The 18,841-nt window shown below is 64.7% G+C and overlaps 5 pseudogenes; all 5 read right to left on the bottom strand.

Moving 5' to 3' along the window:
- LOC115081243 lies at positions 1-71 on the bottom strand (annotated as a pseudogene).
- Positions 72-5,043: 4,972 nt separating this feature from the next.
- On the bottom strand, positions 5,044-5,114 carry LOC115081242 (annotated as a pseudogene).
- A 4,123-nt stretch (positions 5,115-9,237) lies between these two features.
- Positions 9,238-9,308, bottom strand: LOC115081241 (annotated as a pseudogene).
- A 4,064-nt stretch (positions 9,309-13,372) lies between these two features.
- On the bottom strand, positions 13,373-13,443 carry LOC115081240 (annotated as a pseudogene).
- A 776-nt stretch (positions 13,444-14,219) lies between these two features.
- On the bottom strand, positions 14,220-14,290 carry LOC115081239 (annotated as a pseudogene).
- Between the last annotated feature and the right edge of the window lie 4,551 nt (positions 14,291-18,841).

Here is an 18,841-nt window from a genome sequence, read left to right as displayed (position 1 = left end):
ATGCATCAGAGCGTTTCCTTTGAAGAAATCACAGAAGATCTCAGCATTTTTAAAACTTTCATCATTTGCATCCTGCGCGAACCCGAGTCACCGCCCGGAGTCCGGGGAAGGGAGTCTGCGACTCCGCCAGCCACGGTTGTGCTGGAAGGGGCCGCAGACCCTGGAAACGAAGTCCGAAACCGAGTCACCGCCAGGAGTCCGGGGAAGGGAGTCTGCCGCTCCGCCAGCCACGGTTGTGCTGGAAGGGGCCGCAGACCCTTGGAAACGAAGTCCGAACCCGAGTCACCGCCCGGAGTCCGGGGAAGGGACTTTGCCGCTCCGCCAGCCGCGGTTGTGCTGGAGGGGGCCGCAGACCCCGGAAACGAAGTCCGAACCCGAGTCACCGCCCGGAGTCCGTGGAAGGGAGTCTGCCGCTCCGCCAGCAACGGTTGTGCTGGAAGGGGCCGCAGACCCTGGAAACGAAGTCCGAACCCGAGTCACCGCCCGGAGTCCGGGGAAGGGAGTCTGCCGCTCCGCCAGCCACGGTTGTGCTGGAAGGGGCCGCAGACCCCTGGAAACGAAGTCCGAACCCGAGTCACCGCCCGGAGTCCGGGGAAGGGAGTCTGCCACTCCACCAGCCGCGGTTGTGCTGGAAGGGGCCGCAGACCCCTGGAAACAAAGTCCGAACCCGAGTCACCGCCCGGAGTCCGGGGAAGGGAGTTTGCCGCTCCGCCAGTCGCGGTTGTGCTGGAAGGGGCAGCAGACCCCGGAAACGAAGTCCGAACCCGAGTCACCGCCCGGAGTCCGTGGAAGGGAGTCTGCCGCTCCGCCAGCAACGGTTGTGCTGGAAGGGGCCGCAGACCCTGGAAACGAAGTCCGAACCCGAGTCACCGCCCGGAGTCCGGGGAAGGGAGTCTGCCGCTCCAGCCAGCCACGGTTGTGCTGGAAGGGGCCGCAGACCCTGGAAACGAAGTCCGAACCCGAGTCACCGCCCGGAGTCCGGGGAAGGGAGTCTGCCGCTCCGCCAGCCACGGTTGTGCTGGAAGGGGCCGCAGACCCTGGAAACGAAGTCCGAACCCGAGTCACCGCCCGGAGTCCGGGGAAGGGAGTCTGCCACTCCGCCAGCCGCGGTTGTGCTGGAAGGGGCCGCAGACCCTGGAAACGAACTCCGAACCCGAGTCACCGCCCGGAGTCCGGGGAAGGGAGTTTGCCGCTCCGCCAGCCGCGGTTGTGCTGGAAGGGGCAGCAGACCCCGGAAACGAAGTCCGAACCCGAGTCACCGCCCGGAGTCCGGGGAAGGGAGTCTGCCGCTCCGCCAGCTGCGGTTGTGCTGGAAGGGGCTGCAGACCCTGGATACGAAGTCCAAACCCGAGTCACCGCCCGGAGTCCTGGGGAAGGGAGTCTGCCGCTCCGCCAGCCGCGGTTGTGCTGGAAGAGGCCACAGACTCCTGGAAAGTAAGACCGAACCCGAGTCACCGCACGGAGTTCGGGGAAGGGAGTCGGTTCTGGTGGTAGGAGCCTCTAGAGTGGCTTTTGAGCATGAGAGAGGTATCACCTCAGCAACTGAAACAAGGCAGTCCGAACCCGAGTCACGGACCCAGCATTCTGTCATCAAACCTGAGATTTCTCGTACTGCCTAGTTCATGGATGCATCAGAGCGTTTCCTTGGAAGAAATCACAGAAGATCTCAGCATTTTTAAAACTTTCATCATTTGCATCCAGCGCGAACCCGAGTCACCGCCCGGAGTCCGGGGAAGGGAGTCTGCCGCTCCGCCAGCCACGGTTGTGCTGGAAGGGGCCGCAGACCCCTGGAAACGAAGTCCGAACCCGAGTCACCGCCCGGAGTCCGGGGAAGGGAATCTGCCGCTCCGTCAGCCGCGGTTGTGCTGGAAGGGGCCGCAGACCCCGGAAACGAAGTCCGAACCCGAGTCACCGCCCGGAGTCCGGGGAAGGGAGTCTGCCACTCCGCCAGCCACGGTTGTGCTGGAAGGGGCCGCAGACCCCTGGAAACGAAGTGCGAACCCGAGTCACCGCCCGGAGTCCGGGGAAGGGAGTTTGCCGCTCCACCAGCCACGGTTGTGCTGGAAGGGGCCGCAGACCCTGGAAACGAAGTCCGAACCCGAGTCACCGCCCGGAGTCCGGGGAAGGGAGTCTGCCGCTCCGCCAGCCGCGGTTATGCTGGAAGGGCCCGCAGACCCTGGAAACGAAGTCCGAACCCGAGTCACCGCCCGGAGTTCGGGGAAGGGAGACTGCCGCTCCGCCAGCCCCGGTTGTGCTGGAAGGGGTCGCAGACCCCGGAAACGAAGTCCGAACCCGAGTCACCGCCCGGAGTCCGTGGAAGGGAGTCTGCCGCTCCGCCAGCCGCGGTTGTGCTGGAAGGGGTCGCAGACCCCGGAAACGAAGTCCGAACCCGAGTCACCGCCCGGAGTCCGTGGAAGGGAGTCTGCCGCTCCGCCAGCCGCGGTTGTGCTGGAAGGAGCCGCAGACCCCTGGAAACGAAGTCCGAACCTGAGTCACCGCCCGGAGTCCGGGGAAGGGAGTCTGCCGCTCCGCCAGCCGCGGTTGTGCTGGAAGGGGCCGCAGACCCCGGAAACGAAGTCCGAACCCGAGTCACCGCCCGGAGTCCGGGAAGGGAGTTTGCCGCTCCACCAGCCAAGGTTGTGCTGGAAGGGGCCGCAGACCCTGGAAACGAAGTCCGAACCCGAGTCACTGCCCGGAGTCCGGGGAAGGGAGTCTGCCACTCCACCAGCCGCGGTTGTGCTGGAAGGGGCCGCAGACCCCTGGAAACAAAGTCCGAACCCGAGTCACCGCCCGGAGTCCGGGGAAGGGAGTCTGCCGCTCCGCCAGCCGCGGTTGTGCTGGAAGGAGCCGCAGACCCCTGGAAACGAAGTCCGAACCTGAGTCACCGCCCGGAGTCCGGGTAAGGGAGTCTGCCGCTCCGCCAGCCGCGGTTGTGCTGGAAGGGGCCGCAGACCCTGGAAACAAAGTCCGAACCCGAGTCACCGCCCGGAGTCCGGGGAAGGGAGTCTGCCGCTCCGCCAGTCGCGGTTGTGCTGGAAGGGGCCGCAGACCCCGGAAACGAAGTCCGAACCCGAGTCACCGCCCGGAGTCCGAGGAAGGGAGTCTGCCGCTCCGCCAGCCGCGGTTGTGCTGGAAGGGGCAGCAGACCCCGGAAACGAAGTCCGAACCCGAGTCACCGCCCGGAGTCCGTGGAAGGGAGTCTGCCGCTCCGCCAGCTGCGGTTGTGCTGGAAGGGGCTGCAGACCCTGGATACGAAGTCCAAACCCGAGTCACCGCCCGGAGTCTGGGGAAGGGAGTCTGCCGCTCCGCCAGCCGCGGTTGTGCTGGAAGAGGCCACAGACTCCTGGAAAGTCAGACCGAACCCGAGTCACCGCACGGAGTTCGGGGAAGGGAGTCGGTTCTGGTGGTAGGAGCCTCTAGAGTGGCTTTTGAGCATGAGAGAGGTATCACCTCATCAACTGAAACAAGGCAGTCCGAACCCGAGTCACGGACCCAGCATTCTGTCATCAAACCTGAGATTTCTCGTACTGCCTAGTTCATGGATGCATCAGAGCGTTTCCTTTGGAAGAAATCACAGAAGATCTCAGGCTTTTTAAAACTTTCATCATTTGCATCCAGCGCGAACCCGAGTCACCGCCCGGAGTCCGGGCGAAGGGAGTCTGCCGCTCCGCCAGCCACGGTTGTGCTGGAAGGGGCCGCAGACCCCTGGAAACGAAGTCAGAACCCGAGTCACCGCCCGGAGTCCGGGGAAGGGAGTCTGCCGCTCCGCCAGCCGCGGTTGTGCTGGAAGGGGCCGCAGACCCCTGGAAATGAAGTCCGAACCCGAGTCACCGCCCGGATTCCGGGGAAGGGAGTCTGCCACTCCACCAGCCACGGTTGTGCTGGAAGGGGCCGCAGACCCCTGGAAACGAAGTCCGAATCCGAGTCACCGCCCGGAGTCCGGGGAAGGGAGTTTGCCGCTCCACCAGCCACGGTTGTGCTGGAAGGGGCCGCAGACCCTGGAAACGAAGTCCGAACCCGAGTCACCGCCCGGAGTCCGGGGAAGGGAGTCTGCCGCTCCGCCACCAGCGGTTGTGCTGGAAGGGGCCGCAAACCCGGAAACGAAGTCCGAACCCGAGTCACCGCCCGGAGTCCGGGGAAGGGAGTCTGCCGCTCCGCCAGCCGCAGTTGTGCTGGAAGGGGCCGCAGACCCTGGAAACGAAGTCCGAACCCGAGTCACCGCCCGGAGTCCGGGGAAGGGAGTCTGCCGCGCCGCCAGCCGCGGTTGTGCTGGAAGGGGCCGCAGACCCTGGAAAAGAAATCCGAAGCCGAGTCACTGCCCGGAGTCCGGGGACGGGAGTCTGCCGCTCTGCCAGCCTCGTTTGTGCTGAAAGTAGCCACTAGAGCGGCTTTTGAGCCTCGGAGAGGCAGTGATTGAAGCTCTTTGAGGAGGAGGGGCGCGAGACCTGCTCACCGCAGGAGAGGCAGTCCGAACCCGAGTCACCGCCCGGAGTCCGGGGAAGGCAGTCTGCCACTCCGCCAGCTGCGGTTGTGCTGGAAGGGGCCGCAGACCCCGGAAACGAAGTCCGAACCCGAGTCACCGCCCGGAGTTCGGGGAAGGGAGTCGGCCGCGCCGCCAGCCGCGGTTGTGCTGGAAGGGGCCGCAGACCCAGGAAACGAAGTCCGAACCCGAGTCACCGCCCGGAGTCCGGGGAAGGCAGTCTGCCGCTCCGCCAGCCGCGATTGTGCTGGAAGGGGCCGCAGACCCCGGAAACGAAGTCCGAACCCGAGTCACCGCCCGGAGTCCGGGGAAGGGAGTCTGCCGCTCCGCCAGCCGCGGTTGTGCTGGAAGAGGCCACAGACTCCTGGAAAGTCAGACCGAACCCGAGTCACCGCCCGGAGTTCGGGGAAGGGAGTCGGTTCTGGTGGTAGGAGCCTCTAGAGTGGCTTTTGAGCATGAGAGAGGTATCACCTCAGCAACTGAAACAAGGCAGTCCGAACCCGAGTCACGGACCCAGCATTCTGTCATCAAACCAGAGATTTCTCGTACTGCCTAGTTCATGGATGCATCAGAGCGTTTCCTTTGAAGAAATCACAGAAGATCTCAGCATTTTTAAAACTTTCATCATTTGCATCCTGCGCGAACCCGAGTCACCGCCCGGAGTCCGGGGAAGAGAGTCTGCGACTCCGCCAGCCACGGTTGTGCTGGAAGGGGCCGCAGACCCTGGAAACGAAGTCCGAAACCGAGTCACCGCCCGGAGTCCGGGGAAGGGAGTCTGCCGCTCCGCCAGCCACGGTTGTGCTGGAAGGGGCCGCAGACCCCTGGAAATGAAGTCCGAACCCGAGTCACCGCCCGGAGTCCGGGGAAGGGAGTTTGCCGCTCCGCCAGCCGCGGTTGTGCTGGAAGGGGCCGCAGACCCCGGAAACGAAGTCCGAACCCGAGTCACCGCCCGGAGTCCGTGGAAGGGAGTCTGCCGCTCCGCCAGCCGCGGTTGTGCTGGAAGGGACCGCAGACCCCTGGAAACGAAGTCCGAACCCGAGTCACCGCCCGGAGTCCGGGGAATGGAGTTTGCCGCTCCACCAGCCGCGGTTGTGCTGGAAGGGGTCGCAGACCCCGGAAACGAAGTCCGAACCCGAGTCACCGCCCGGAGTCCGTGGAAGGGAGTCTGCCGCTCCGCCAGCCGCGGTTGTGCTGGAAGGGGTCGCAGACCCCTGGAAACGAAGTGCGAACCCGAGTCACCGCCCGGAGTCCGGGGAAGGGAGTTTGCCGCTCCGCCAGCCGCGGTTGTGCTGGAAGGGGCCGCAGACCCCGGAAACGAAGTCCGAACCCGAGTCCCGCCCGGAGTCCGTGGAAGGGAGTCTGCCGCTCCGCCAGCCGCGGTTGTGCTGGAAGGGGCCGCAGACCCCTGGAAACGAAGTCCGAACCCGAGTCACCGCCCGGAGTCCGGGGAATGGAGTTTGCCGCTCCACCAGCCGCGGTTGTGCTGGAAGGGGTCGCAGACCCCGGAAACGAAGTCCGAACCCGAGTCACCGCCCGGAGTCCGTGGAAGGGAGTCTGCCGCTCCGCCAGCCACGGTTGTGCTGGAAGGGGCCGCAGACCCCTGGAAACGAAGTGCGAACCCGAGTCACCGCCCGGAGTCCGGGGAAGGGAGTTTGCCGCTCCACCAGCCACGGTTGTGCTGGAAGGGGCCGCAGACCCTGGAAACGAAGTCCGAACCCGAGTCACCGCCCGGAGTCCGGGGAAGGGAGTCTGCCGCTCCGCCAGCCGCGGTTATGCTGGAAGGGGCCGCAGACCCTGGAAACGAAGTCCGAACCCGAGTCACCGCCCGGAGTTCGGGGAAGGGAGACTGCCGCTCCGCCAGCCCCGGTTGTGCTGGAAGGGGTCGCAGACCCCGGAAACGAAGTCCGAACCCGAGTCACCGCCCGGAGTCCGTGGAAGGGAGTCTGCCGCTCCGCCAGCCGCGGTTGTGCTGGAAGGGGTCGCAGACCCCGGAAACGAAGTCCGAACCCGAGTCACCGCCCGGAGTCCGTGGAAGGGAGTCTGCCGCTCCGCCAGCCGCGGTTGTGCTGGAAGGAGCCGCAGACCCCTGGAAACGAAGTCCGAACCTGAGTCACCGCCCGGAGTCCGGGTAAGGGAGTCTGCCGCTCCGCCAGCCGCGGTTGTGCTGGAAGGGGCCGCAGACCCCGGAAACGAAGTCCGAACCCGAGTCACCGCCCGGAGTCCGGGGAAGGGAGTTTGCCGCTCCACCAGCCAAGGTTGTGCTGGAAGGGGCCGCAGACCCTGGAAACGAAGTCCGAACCCGAGTCACTGCCCGGAGTCCGGGGAAGGGAGTCTGCCACTCCACCAGCCGCGGTTGTGCTGGAAGGGGCCGCAGACCCCTGGAAACAAAGTCCGAACCCGAGTCACCGCCCGGAGTCCGGGGAAGGGAGTCTGCCGCTCCGCCAGTCGCGGTTGTGCTGGAAGGGGCCGCAGACCCCGGAAACGAAGTCCGAACCCGAGTCACCGCCCGGAGTCCGTGGAAGGGAGTCTGCCGCTCCGCCAGCCACGGTTGTGCTGGAAGGGGCCGCAGACCCCGGAAACGAAGTCCGAACCCGAGTCACCGCCTGGAGTCCGTGGAAGGGAGTCTGCCGCTCCGCCAGCCACGGTTGTGCTGGAAGGGGCCGCAGACCCCGGAAACGAAGTCCGAACCCGAGTCACCGCCCGGAGTCCGGGGAAGGGAGTCTGCCACTCCGCCAGCCGCGGTTGTGCTGGAAGGGGCCGCAGACCCCGGAAACGAAGTCCGAACCCGAGTCACCGCCCGGAGTCCGAGGAAGCGAGTCTGCCGCTCCGCCAGCCGCGGTTGTGCTGGAAAGGGCAGCAGACCCCGGAAACGAAGTCCGAACCCGAGTCACCGCCCGGAGTCCGTGGAAGGGAGTCTGCCGCTCCGCCAGCTGCGGTTGTGCTGGAAGGGGCTGCAGACCCTGGATACGAAGTCCAAACCCGAGTCACCGCCCGGAGTCTGGGGAAGGGAGTCTGCCGCTCCGCCAGCCGCGGTTGTGCTGGAAGAGGCCACAGACTCCTGGAAAGTCAGACCGAACCCGAGTCACCGCACGGAGTTCGGGGAAGGGAGTCGGTTCTGGTGGTAGGAGCCTCTAGAGTGGCTTTTGAGCATGAGAGAGGTATCACCTCATAAACTGAAACAAGGCAGTCCGAACCCGAGTCACGGACCCAGCATTCTGTCATCAAACCTGAGATTTCTCGTACTGCCTAGTTCATGGATGCATCAGAGCGTTTCCTTTGGAAGAAATCACAGAAGATCTCAGGATTTTTAAAACTTTCATCATTTGCATCCAGCGCGAACCCGAGTCACCGCCCGGAGTCCGGCGAAGGGAGTCTGCCGCTCCGCCAGCCACGGTTGTGCTGGAAGGGGCCGCAGACCCCTGGAAACGAAGTCAGAACCCGAGTCACCGCCCGGAGTCCGGGGAAGGGAGTCTGCCGCTCCGCCAGCCGCGGTTGTGCTGGAAGGGGCCGCAGACCCCTGGAAATGAAGTCCGAACCCGAGTCACCGCCCGGATTCAGGGGAAGGGAGTCTGCTACTCCACCAGCCACGGTTGTGCTGGAAGGGGCCGCAGACCCCTGGAAACGAAATCCGAATCCGAGTCACCGCCCGGAGTCCGGGGATGGGAGTTTGCCGCTCCACCAGCCACGGTTGTGCTGGAAGGGGCCGCAGACCCTGGAAACGAAGTCCGAACCCGAGTCACCGCCCGGAGTCCGGGGAAGGGAGTCTGCCGCTCCGCCACCAGCGGTTGTGCTGGAAGGGGCCGCAAACCCGGAAACGAAGTCCGAACCCGAGTCACCGCCCGGAGTCCGGGGAAGGGAGTCTGCCGCTCCGCCAGCCGCGGTTGTGCTGGAAGGGGCCGCAGACCCTGGAAACGAAGTCCGAACCCGAGTCACCGCCCGGAGTCCGGGGAAGGGAGTCTGCCGCGCCGCCAGCCGCGGTTGTGCTGGAAGGGGCCGCAGACCCTGGAAAAGAAATCCGAAGCCGAGTCACAGCCCGGAGTCCGGGGAACGGAGTCTGCCGCTCTGCCAGCCTCGTTTGTGCTGAAAGTAGACACTAGAGCGGCTTTTGAGCCTCGGAGAGGCAGTGATTGAAGCTCTTTGAGGAGGAGGGGCGCGAGACCTGCTCACCGCAGGAGAGGCAGTCCGAACCCGAGTCACCGCCCGGAGTCCGGGGAAGGCAGTCTGCCGCTCCGCCAGCTGCGGTTGTGCTGGAAGGGGCCGCAGACCCCGGAAACGAAGTCCGAACCCGAGTCACCGCCCGGAGTTCGGGGAAGGGAGTCTGCCGCTCCGCCAGCCGCGGTTGTGCTGGAAGGGGCCGCAGACCCAGGAAACGAAGTCCGAACCCGAGTCACCGCCCGGAGTCCGGGGAAGGCAGTCTGCCGCTCCGCCAGCCGTGATTGTGCTGGAAAGGGCCGCAGACCCCGGAAACGAAGTCCGAACCCGAGTCACCGCCCGGAGTCCGGGGAAGGGAGTCTGCCGCTCCGCCAGCCGCGGTTGTGCTGGAAGAGGCCACAGACTCCTGGAAAGTCAAACCGAACCCGAGTCACCGCCCGGAGTTCGGGGAAGGGAGTCGGTTCTGGTGGTAGGAGCCTCTAGAGTGGCTTTTGAGCATGAGAGAGGTATCACCTCAGCAACTGAAACAAGGCAGTCCGAACCCGAGTCACGGACCCAGCATTCTGTCATCAAACCAGAGATTTCTCGTACTGCCTAGTTCATGGATGCATCAGAGCGTTTCCTTTGAAGAAATCACAGAAGATCTCAGCATTTTTAAAACTTTCATCATTTGCATCCTGCGCGAACCCGAGTCACCGCCCGGAGTCCGGGGAAGGGAGTTTGCCGCTCCGCCAGCCGCGGTTGTGCTGGAAGGGGCCGCAGACCCCGGAAACGAAGTCCGAACCCGAGTCACCGCCCGGAGTCCGTGGAAGGGAGTCTGCCGCTCCGCCAGCCGCGGTTGTGCTGGAAGGGGCCGCAGACCCCTGGAAACGAAGTCCGAACCCGAGTCACCGCCCGGAGTCCGGGGAATGGAGTTTGCCGCTCCACCAGCCGCGGTTGTGCTGGAAGGGGCCGCAGACCCCGGAAACGAAGTCCGAACCCGAGTCACCGCCCGGAGTTCGGGGAAGGGAGTCTGCCGCTCCGCCAGCCGCGGTTGTGCTGGAAGGGGCCGCAGACCCTGGAAACGAAGTCCGAACCCGAGTCACCGCCCGGAGTCCGTGGAAGGGAGTCTGCCGCTCCGCCAGCCGCGGTTGTGCTGGAAGGGGCCGCAGACCCCTGGAAACGAAGTCCGAACCTGAGTCACCGCCCGGAGTCCGGGTAAGGGAGTCTGCCGCTCCGCCAGCCGCGGTTGTGCTGGAAGGGGCCGCAGACCCCGGAAACGAAGTCCGAACCCGAGTCACCGCCCGGAGTCCGGGGAAGGGAGTTTGCCGCTCCACCAGCCAAGGTTGTGCTGGAAGGGGCCGCAGACCCTGGAAACGAAGTCCGAACCCGAATCACCGCCCGGAGTCCGGGGAAGGGAGTCTGCCGCTCCGCCAGCCACGGTTGTGCTGGAAGGGGCCTCAGACCCCTGGAAACGAAGTCCGAACCCGAGTCACCGCCTGGAGTCCGGGTAAGGGAGTCTGCCGCTCCGCCAGCCGCGGTTGTGCTGGAAGGGGCCGCAGACCCCGGAAACGAAGTCCGAACCCGAGTCACCGCCCGGAGTCCGGGGAAGGGAGTTTGCCGCTCCACCAGCCAAGGTTGTGCTGGAAGGGGCCGCAGACCCTGGAAACGAAGTACGAACCCGAGTCACCGCCCGGAGTCCGGGGAAGGGAGTTTGCCGCTCCTTCAGCCGCGGTTGTGCTGGAAGGGGCAGCAGACCCCGGAAACGAAGTCCAAACCCGAGTCACCGCCCGGAGTCCGTGGAAGGGAGTGTGCCGCTCCGCCAGCCGCGGTTGTGCTGGAAGGGGCTGCAGACCCTGGAAACGAAGTCCAAACCCGAGTCACCGCCCAGAGTCTGGGGAAGGGAGTCTGCCGCTCCGTCAGCCGCGGTTGTGCTGGAAGAGGCCACAGACTCCTGGAAAGTCAGACCGAACCCGAGTCACCGCACGGAGTTCGGGGAAGGGAGTCGGTTCTGGTGGTAGGAGCCTCTAGAGTGGCTTTTGAGCATGAGAGAGGTATCACCTCATAAACTGAAACAAGGCAGTCCGAACCCGAGTCACGGACCCAGCATTCTGTCATCAAACCTGAGATTTCTCGTACTGCCTAGTTCATGGATGCATCAGAGCGTTTCTTTTGGAAGAAATCACAGAAGATCTCAGCATTTTTAAAACTTTCATCATTTGCATCCAGCGCGAACCCGAGTCACCGCCCGGAGTCCGGCGAAGGGAGTCTGCCGCTCCGCCAGCCACGGTTGTGCTGGAAGGGGCCGCAGACCCCTGGAAACGAAGTCAGAACCCGAGTCACCGCCCGGAGTCCGGGGAAGGGAGTCTGCCGCTCCGCCAGCCGCGGTTGTGCTGGAAGGGGCCGCAGACCCCTGGAAACGAAGTCCGAACCCGAGTCACCGCCCGGAGTCCGGGGAAGGGAGTCTGCCACTCCACCAGCCACGGTTGTGCTGGAAGGGGCCGCAGACCCCTGGAAACGAAGCCCGAATCCGAGTCACCGCCCGGAGCCCGGGGAAGGGAGTTTGCCGCTCCACCAGCCACGGTTGTGCTGGAAGGGGCCGCAGACCCTGGAAACGAAGTCCGAACCCGAGTCACCGCCCGGAGTCCGGGGAAGGGAGTTTGCCGCTCCGCCAGCCGCGGTTGTGGTGGAAGGGGCCGCAGACCCCGGAAACGAAGTCCGAACCCGAGTCACCGCCCGGAGACCGGGGAAGGGAGCCTGCCGCTCCGCCAGCCGCGGTTGTGCTGGAAGGGGCCGCAGATCCGGAAACAAAGTCCGAACCCGAGTCACCGCCCGGAGTCCGGGGAAGAGAGCCTGCCGCGCCGCCAGCCGAGGTTGTGCTGGAAGGGGCCGCAGGCCACGGAAACGAAGTCCGAACCCGAGTCACCGCCCGGAGTCCGGGGAAGGGAGTCTGAGGCTCCGCCAGCCGCGGTTGTGCTGGAAGGGGCCGCAGACCCCAGGGAAATGCAGTTCCAACCCGAGTCACCGCCCGGAGAAGGGAGAATGCAACTCCGCTAGCCACAGTTCTGCTGAAAGTAGCCACTAGAGTGGCTTTTGAGCCTCAGAGAGGCAGTGATTGAAGCTATTTTAGGAGGAGGGCAGCGGGACCCGCTGACCCCAAGAAATGCAGTCCCAACCCGAGTCACCGCCCGAAGAAGGGAAAATGCAGCTCCGCCAGCCGTAGTTCCACTAGCGTGGCTTTTGAGGCTCAGAGAGGCAGTGATTGAAGCTCTTTTACGAACAGGGGCATGGCAGACTCCTTTCCCGGGCTCCGGCGACTCTGCGGCCCCTTCCAGCACAACCGCGGATGACGGAGCGGCAGACTCCCTTCTCTGGACTCCGGGCGGTGACTCGGGTTCGGACTTCGTTTCCAGGGTCTGCGGCCCCTTCCAGCACAACTGCCGCAGACTCCTTGAAAGGCAGTCCCAAGCCGAGTCACCGCCTGGAGAAGGGAGTCTGTCACTCCTCTAGCCACAGTTCTACTGAAAGTAGCCACAAGAGCGGCTTTTGAGCCTCAGAGAGGCAGTGATTGAAGCTCTTTTAGAAGGAGGCCGGGATCTCCTGACCCCAGGAAAGGGAGTCCCAACCCGAGTCACCGCCCGGAGAAGGGAGAATGCAGCTCCGCTAGCCACAGTTCTGCTGAAAGTAGCCATTAGAATGGCTTTTGAGCCTCAGAGAGGCAGCGATTGAAGCTCTTTGAGGAGGCAGTCCGAACCCGAGTCACCGCCCGGAGTCCGGGGGAAGGGAGTCTGCCGCTCCGCCAGCCGCGGTTGTGCTGGAAGGGGCCGCAGACCCTGGAAACGAAGTCCGAACCCGAGTCACCGCCCGGAGTCCGGGGAAGGGAGTCTGCCGCGCCGCCAGCCGCGGTTGTGCTGGAAGGGGCCGCAGACCCTGGAAAAGAAATCCGAAGCCGAGTCACTGCCCGGAGTCCGGGGAAGGGAGTCTGCCGCTCTGCCAGCCTCGTTTGTGCTGAAAGTAGCCACTAGAGCGGCTTTTGAGCCTCGGAGAGGCAGTGATTGAAGCTCTTTGAGGAGGAGGGGCGCGGGACCTCCTCACCGCAGGAGAGGCAGTCCGAACCCGAGTCACCGCCCGGAGTCCGGGGAAGGCAGTCTGCCGCTCCGCCAGCCGCGTTTGTGCTGGAAGGGGCCGCAGACCCCGGAAACGAAGTCCGAACCCGAGTCACCGCCCGGAGTTCAGGGAAGGGAGTCTGCCGCTCCGCCAGCTGCGGTTGTGCTGGAAGGGGCCACAGACCCCGGAAACGAAGTCCGAACCCGAGTCACCGCCCGGAGTCCGGGGAAGGGAGTCTGCCGCTCCGCCAGCTGCGGTTGTGCTGGAAGGGGCCGCAGACCCCGGAAACGAAGTCCGAACCCGAGTCACCGCCCGGAGTTCAGGGAAGGGAGTCTGCCGCTCCGCCAGCCGCGGTTGTGCTGGAAGGGGCCGCAGACCGAGTCACCGCCCGGAGTCCATGGAAGGGAGTCTGCCGCTCCGCCAGCCGCGGTTGTGCTGGAAGAGGCCACAGACTCCTGGAAAGTCAGACCGAACCCGAGTCACCGCCCGGAGTTCGGGGAAGGGAGTCGGTTCTGGTGGTAGGAGCCTCTAGAGTGGCTTTTGAGCATGAGAGAGGTATCACCTCAGCAACTGAAACAAGGCAGTCCGAACCCGAGTCACGGACCCAGCATTCTGTCATCAAACCAGAGATTTCTCGTACTGCCTAGTTCATGGATGCATCAGAGCGTTTCCTTTGAAGAAATCACAGAAGATCTCAGCATTTTTAAAACTTTCATCATTTGCATCCTGCGCGAACCCGAGTCACCGCCCGGAGTCCGGCGAAGGGAGTCTGCGACTCCGCCAGCCACGGTTGTGCTGGAAGGGGCCGCAGACCCTGGAAACGAAGTCCGAAACCGAGTCACCGCCCGGAGTCCGGGGAAGGGAGTCTGCCGCTCCGCCAGCCACGGTTGTGCTGGAAGGGGCCGCAGATCCCTGGAAATGAAGTCCGAACCCGAGTCACCGCCCGGAGTCCGGGGAAGGGAGTTTGCCGCTCCGCCAGCCGCGGTTGTGCTGGAAGAGGCCGCAGACCCCGGAAACGAAGTCCGAACCCGAGTCACCGCCCGGAGTCCGTGGAAGGGAGTCTGCCGCTCCGCCAGCCGCGGTTGTGCTGGAAGGGGCCGCAGACCCCTGGAAACGAAGTCCGAACCCGAGTCACCGCCCGGAGTCCATGGAAGGGAGTCTGCCGCTCCGCCAGCCGCGGTTGTGCTGGAAGAGGCCACAGACCCCGGAAACGAAGTCCGAACCCGAGTCACCGCCCGGAGTCCGGGGAAGGGAGTCTGCCGCTCCGCCAGCCGCGGTTGTGCTGGAAGAGGCCACAGACTCCTGGAAAGTCAGACCGAACCCGAGTCACCGCCCGGAGTTCGGGGAAGGGAGTCGGTTCTGGTGGTAGGAGCCTCTAGAGTGGCTTTTGAGCATGAGAGAGGTATCACCTCAGCAACTGAAACAAGGCAGTCCGAACCCGAGTCACGGACCCAGCATTCTGTCATCAAACCAGAGATTTCTCGTACTGCCTAGTTCATGGATGCATCAGAGCGTTTCCTTTGAAGAAATCACAGAAGATCTCAGCATTTTTAAAACTTTCATCATTTGCATCCTGCGCGAACCCGAGTCACCGCCCGGAGTCCGGGGAAGGGAGTCTGCGACTCCGCCAGCCACGGTTGTGCTGGAAGGGGCCGCAGACCCTGGAAACGAAGTCCGAAACCGAGTCACCGCCCGGAGTCCGGGGAAGGGAGTCTGCCGCTCCGCCAGCCACGGTGGTGCTGGAAGGGGCCGCAGACCCCTGGAAATGAAGTCCGAACCCGAGTCACCGCCCGGAGTCCGGGGAAGGGAGTTTGCCGCTCCGCCAGCCGCGGTTGTGCTGGAAGGGGCCGCAGACCCCGGAAACGAAGTCCGAACCCGAGTCACCGCCCGGAGTCCGGGGAAGGGAGTCTGCCGCTCCGCCAGCCGCGGTTGTGCTGGAAGGGGCCGCAGACCCCTGGAAACGAAGTCCAAACCCGAGTCACCGCCCGGAGTCCGGGGAAGGGAGTTTGCCGCTCCACCAGCCACGGTTGTGCTGGAAGGGGCCGCAGACCCTGGAAACGAAGTCCGAACCCGAGTCACCGCCCGGAGTCCGGGGAAGGGAGTCTGCCGCTCCGCCAGCCACGGTTGTGCTGGAAGGGGCCGCAGACCCCGGAAATGAAGTCCGAACCCGAGTCACCGCCCGGAGTCCGTGGAAGGGAGTCTGCCGCTCCGCCAGCCGCGGTTGTGCTGGAAGGGGCCGCAGACCCCTGGAAACGAAGTCCAAACCCGAGTCACCGCCCGGAGTCCGGGGAAGGGAGTCTGCCACTCCGCCAGCCGCGGTTGTGCTGGTAGGGGCCGCAGACCCTGGAAACGAAGTCCAAACCCGAGTCACCGCCCGGAGTCCATGGAAGGGAGTCTGCCACTCCGCCAGCCGCGGTTGTGCTGGAAGGGGCCGCAGACCCCTGGAAACGAAGTCCGAACCCGAGTCACCGCCCGGAGTCCAGGGAAGGGAGTTTACCGCTCCACCAGCCACGGTTGTGCTGGAAGGGGCCGCAGACCCTGGAAAAGAAGTCCGAACCCGAGTCACCGCCCGGAGTCCGGGGAAGGGAGTCTGCCGCTCCGCCAGCCACGGTTGTGCTGGAAGGGGCCGCAGACCCTGGAAACGAAGTCCGAACCCGAGTCACCGCCCGGAGTCCGGGGAAGGGAGTCTGCCACTCCACCAGCCGCGGTTGTGCTGGAAGGGGCCGCAGACCCCTGGAAACAATGTCCGAACCCGAGTCACCGCCCGGAGTCCGGGGAAGGGAGTTTGCCGCTCCGCCAGTCGCGGTTGTGCTGGAAGGGGCAGCAGACCCCGGAAACGAAGTCCGAACCCGAGTCACCGCCCGGAGTCCGTGGAAGGGAGTCTGCCGCTCCGCCAGCCACGGTTGTGCTGGAAGGGGCCGCAGACCCTGGAAACGAAGTCCGAACCCGAGTCACCGCCCGGAGTCCGGGGAAGGGAGTCTGCCGCTCCGCCAGCCACGGTTGTGCTGGAAGGGGCCGCAGACCCTGGAAACGAAGTACGAACCCGAGTCACCGCCCGGAGTCCGGGGAAGGGAGTCTGCCGCTCCGCCAGCCGCGGTTGTGCTGGAAGGGGCCGCAGACCCTGGAAACGAAGTCCGAACCCGAGTCACCGCCCGGAGTCTGGGGAAGGGAGTCTGCCGCTCCGTCAGCCGCGGTTGTGCTGGAAGAGGCCACAGACTCCTGGAAAGTCAGACCGAACCCGAGTCACCGCACGGAGTTCGGGGAAGGGAGTCGGTTCTGGTGGTAGGAGCCTCTAGAGTGGCTTTTGAGCATGAGAGAGGTATCACCTCATAAACTGAAACAAGGCAGTCCGAACCCGAGTCACGGACCCAGCATTCTGTCATCAAACCTGAGATTTCTCGTACTGCCTAGTTCATGGATGCATCAGAGCGTTTCTTTTGGAAGAAATCACAGAAGATCTCAGCATTTTTAAAACTTTCATCATTTGCATCCAGCGCGAACCCGAGTCACCGCCCGGAGTCCGGCGAAGGGAGTCTGCCGCTCCGCCAGCCACGGTTGTGCTGGAAGGGGCCGCAGACCCCTGGAAACGAAGTCAGAACCCGAGTCACCGCCCGGAGTCCGGGGAAGGGAGTCTGCCGCTCCGCCAGCCGCGGTTGTGCTGGAAGGGGCCGCAGACCCCTGGAAACGAAGTCCGAACCCGAGTCACCGCCCGGAGTCCGGGGAAGGGAGTCTGCCACTCCACCAGCCACGGTTGTGCTGGAAGGGGCCGCAGACCCCTGGAAACGAAGTCCGAATCCGAGTCACCGCCCGGAGTCCGGGGAAGGGAGTTTGCCGCTCCACCAGCCACGGTTGTGCTGGAAGGGGCCGCAGACCCTGGAAACGAAGTCCGAACCCGAGTCACCGCCCGGAGTCCGGGGAAGGGAGTTTGCCGCTCCGCCAGCCGCGGTTGTGGTGGAAGGGGCCGCAGACCCCGGAAACGAAGTCCGAACCCGAGTCACCGCCCGGAGTCCGGGGAAGGGAGTCTGCCGCTCCGCCAGCCGCGGTTGTGCTGGAAGGGGCCGCAGATCCGGAAACAAAGTCCGAACCCGAGTCACCGCCCGGAGTCCGGGGAAGAGAGTCTGCCGCTCCGCCAGCCGAGGTTGTGCTGGAAGGGGCCGCAGACCACGGAAACGAAGTCCGAACCCGAGTCACCGCCCGGAGTCCGGGGAAGGGAGTCTGAGGCGCCGCCAGCCGCGGTTGTGCTGGAAGGGGCCGCAGACCCCAGGGAAATGCAGTTCCAACCCGAGTCACCGCCCGGAGAAGGGAGAATGCAACTCCGCTAGCCACAGTTCTGCTGAAAGTAGCCACTAGAGTGGCTTTTGAGCCTCAGAGAGGCAGTGATTGAAGCTATTTTAGGAGGAGGGCAGCGGGACCCGCTGACCCCAAGAAATGCAGTCCCAACCCGAGTCACCGCCCGAAGAAGGGAAAATGCAGCTCCGCCAGCCGTAGTTCCACTAGCGTGGCTTTTGAGGCTCAGAGAGGCAGTGATTGAAGCTCTTTTACGAACAGGGGCATGGCAGACTCCTTTCCCGGGCTCCGGGCGACTCTGCGGCCCCTTCCAGCACAACCGCGGATGACGGAGCGGCAGACTCCCTTCTCTGGACTCCGGGCGGTAACTCGGGTTCGGACTTCGTTTCCAGGGTCTGCGGCCCCTTCCAGCACAACTGCCGCAGACTCCTTGAAAGGCAGTCCCAAGCCGAGTCACCGCCTGGAGAAGGGAGTCTGTCACTCCTCTAGCCACAGTTCTACTGAAAGTAGCCACAAGAGCGGCTTTTGAGCCTCAGAGAGGCAGTGATTGAAGCTCTTTTAGAAGGAGGCCGGGATCTCCTGACCCCAGGAAAGGGAGTCCCAACCCGAGTCACCGCCCGGAGAAGGGAGAATGCAGCTCCGCTAGCCACAGTTCTGCTGAAAGTAGCCATTAGAATGGCTTTTGAGCCTCAGAGAGGCAGCGATTGAAGCTCTTTGAGGAGGCAGTCCAAACCCGAGTCACCGCCCGGAGTCCGGGGAAGGGAGTCTGCCGCTCCGCCAGCCGCGGTTGTGCTGGAAGGGGCCGCAGACCCTGGAAACGAAGTCCGAACCCGAGTCACCGCCCGGAGTCCGGGGAAGGGAGTCTGCCGCGCCGCCAGCCGCGGTTGTGCTGGAAGGGGCCGCAGACCCTGGAAACGAAGTCCGAAGCCGAGTCACTGCCCGGAGTCCGGGGAAGGGAGTCTGCCGCTCTGCCAGCCTCGTTTGTGCTGAAAGTAGCCACTAGAGCGGCTTTTGAGCCTCGGAGAGGCAGTGATTGAAGCTCTTTGAGGAGGAGGGGCGCGGGACCTGCTCACCGCAGGAGAGGCAGTCCGAACCCGAGTCACCGCCCGGAGTCCGGGGAAGGCAGTCTGCCGCTCCGCCAGCCGCGGTTGTGCTGGAAGGGGCCGCAGACCCCGGAAACGAAGTCCGAACCCGAGTCACCGCCCGGAGTTCAGGGAAGGGAGTCTGCCGCTCCGCCAGCTGCGGTTGTGCTGGAAGGGGCCACAGACCCCGGAAACGAAGTCCGAACCCGAGTCACCGCCCGGAGTCCGGGGAAGGGAGTCTGCCGCTCCGCCAGCTGCGGTTGTGCTGGAAGGGGCCGCAGACCCCGGAAACGAAGTCCGAACCCGAGTCACCGCCCGGAGTTCAGGGAAGGGAGTCTGCCGCTCCGCCAGCCGCGGTTGTGCTGGAAGGGGCCGCAGACCGAGTCACCGCCCGGAGTCCATGGAAGGGAGTCTGCCGCTCCGCCAGCCGCGGTTGTGCTGGAAGAGGCCACAGACCCCGGAAACGAAGTCCGAACCCGAGTCACCGCCCGGAGTCCGGGGAAGGGAGTCTGCCGCTCCGCCAGCCGCGGTTGTGCTGGAAGAGGCCACAGACTCCTGGAAAGTCAGACCGAACCCGAGTCACCGCCCGGAGTTCGGGGAAGGGAGTCGGTTCTGGTGGTAGGAGCCTCTAGAGTGGCTTTTGAGCATGAGAGAGGTATCACCTCAGCAACTGAAACAAGGCAGTCCGAACCCGAGTCACGGACCCAGCATTCTGTCATCAAACCAGAGATTTATCGTACTGCCTAGTTCATGG

The sequence above is a fragment of the Rhinatrema bivittatum genome, chromosome 19 (genome assembly GCF_901001135.1).
Source record: "Rhinatrema bivittatum chromosome 19, aRhiBiv1.1, whole genome shotgun sequence".
Taxonomy (NCBI): domain Eukaryota; kingdom Metazoa; phylum Chordata; class Amphibia; order Gymnophiona; family Rhinatrematidae; genus Rhinatrema; species Rhinatrema bivittatum.
The sequence above is the reverse complement of the archived record's forward strand: the minus strand, read 5'-3'. Positions and strand labels throughout refer to the sequence as shown.